Source organism: Triticum aestivum, chromosome 1D (genome assembly GCF_018294505.1).
Source record: "Triticum aestivum cultivar Chinese Spring chromosome 1D, IWGSC CS RefSeq v2.1, whole genome shotgun sequence".
In the NCBI taxonomy this organism is placed as follows: Eukaryota; Viridiplantae; Streptophyta; class Magnoliopsida; order Poales; family Poaceae; genus Triticum; species Triticum aestivum.
In genome coordinates this window covers 458,458,899-458,461,545 of record NC_057796.1, presented here as the reverse complement: position 1 = coordinate 458,461,545, position 2,647 = coordinate 458,458,899, and positions in this window count along the sequence as shown.

Genomic DNA, 2,647 nt, shown 5'->3' with positions numbered 1-2,647 from the left:
GTGTGCTGAACTCGGAGGTGCCGTGCGTTCGGTACTTGATCGGTCAGATCGTGAAGACGTACGACTACATGAACCGTGTTGTGCTAACGCTTCCGCTTTCGGTCTACGAGGGTACGTGGACAACACTCTCCCCTCTCGTTGCTATGCATCACCATGATCTTGCGTGTGCGTAGGATTTTTTTGAAATTACTACGTTCCCCAACAGTGGCATCCGAGCCTGGTTTTATGCGTTGATGTTATATGCACGAGTAGAACACAAGTGAGTTGTGGGCGATATAAGTCATACTGCTTACCAGCATGTCATACTTTGGTTCGGCGGTATTGTTGGATGAAGCGGCCCGGACCGACATTACGCGTACGCTTACGCGAGACTGGTTCTACCGACGTGCTTTGCACACAGGTGGCTGGCAGGTGTCAGTTTCTCCAACTTTAGTTGAACCGAGTGTGGCTATGCCCGGTCCTTGAGAAGGTTAAAACAACACTAACTTGACGAACTATCGTTGTGGTTTTGATGCATAGGTAAGAACGGTTCTTGCTCAGCCCGTAGCAGCCACGTAAAACTTGCAACAACAAAGTAGAGGACGTCTAACTTGTTTTTGCAGGGCATGTTGTGATGTGATATGGTCAAGACGTGATGAGCTATAAGTTTTTGTATAAGATGATCATGTTTTGTTGAAGTTATCGGCAACTGGCAGAAGCCTTATGGTTGTCTCTTTATTGCATAAGATGCAAGCGCCAAATAATTGCTTTACTTTATCGCTATGCGATAGCAATAGTTGCAAGAGCAATAATTGGCGAGACGACCATGTGACGACACATTGATATAGATCAAGATGATGGAGATCATGGTGTCATGCTGGTGACGATGGAAATCATGACGATGCTTTGGAGATGGAGATCAAAGGCACAAGATGATGATGGCCATATCATGTCACATATTTTGATTGCATGTGATGTTTATCTTTCATACATCTTATTTTGCTTAGTTTGACGGTAGCATTATAAGATGATCTCTCACTAAATTATCAAGGTATAAGTGTTCTCCCTGAGTATGCACCGTTGCGAAAGTTCTTCGTGCTGAGACACCACATGATGATCGGGTGTGATAGGCTCTACGTTCAAATACAACGGGTGCAAAACAGTTGCACACGCGGAATACTCAGGTTAAACTTGACGAGCCTAGCATATAACAGATATGGCCTCGGAACACTGAGACCGAAAGGTCGAGCGTGAATCATATAGTAGATATGATCAACATAGTGATGTTCACCATTGAAACTACTCCATCTCACGTGATGATCGGACATGGTTTAATTGATTTGCATCATGTGATCACTTAGAGGATTAGAGGGATGTCTATCTAAGTGGGAGTTCTTAAGTAATATGATTAATTGAACTTTAATTTATCATGAACTTAGTCTTGGTAGTATTAGCATATCTATGTTGTAGATCAATAGCTCGCGTTGTTGCTTTCCTATGTTTTATATATGTTCCTAGAGAAAACTAAGTTGAAAGATGTTAGTAGCAATGATGCGGATTGGATCCGTGATCTGAGGTTTATCCTCATTGCTGCACAGAAGAATTATGTCCTTGATGCACCGCTAGGTGACAGACCTATTGCAGGAGCAGATGCAGACGTTATGAACGTTTGGCTAGCTCAATATGATGACTACTTGATAGTTTAGTGCACCATGCTTAACGGCTTAGAATCGGGACTTCAAAGACGTTTTGAACGTCATGGACCATATGAGATGCTCCAGGAGTTGAAGTTAATATTTCAAGCAAATACCCGAGTTGAGAGATATGAAGTCTCCAACAAGTTCTATAGCTAAAAGATGGAGGAGAATAGCTCAAGCAGTGAGCTGTGCTCAGATATTCTAGGTACAACAATCGCTTGAATCAAGTGGGAGTTAATCTTCCAGATAAAATAGTGATTGACAGAATTCTCTAGTCACCATCACCAAGTTAGTAGAACTTCGTGATGAACTATAGTATGCAAGGGATGACGAAAGTAATTCCCGAGCTCTTCGCGATGCTGAAATCAACGAAGGTAGAAATCAAGAAAGAGCATCAAGTGTTGATGGTTAACAAGACCACTAGTTTCAAGAAAAGGTCAAAGGGATAGAAGGGGAACTTCAAGAAGATGGCAAGCAAGTTGCTGCTCAAGTGAAGAAGCCCAAGTCTGGACCTAAGCCTAAGACTAAGTGCTTCTACTGCAAAGGGACTGGTCACTGGAAGCGGAACTGCCCCAAGTATTTGGTGGATAAGAAGGATGGCAAAGTGAACAAAGTTATATTTGATATACATGTTATTGATGTGTACTTTACTAGTGTTTATAGCAATCCCTCGGTATTTGATACTGGTTCAGTTGCTAAGAGTAGTAACTCGAAACGGGAGTTGCAGAATGAACATAAACTAGTTAAGGGCGAGGTGACGATGTGTGTTGGAAGTAGTCCCAAGATTGATATGATCATCATCGCACACTCCCTATACTTTCGGGATTAGTGTTGAACCTAAATAAGTGTTATTTGGTGTTTGCGTTGAGCATAAATATGATTTGATCATGTTTATTGCACTACGGTTATTCATTTAAGTTAGATAATAATTGTTGTTCTGTTTACATGAATAAAACCTTCTATGGTCATAC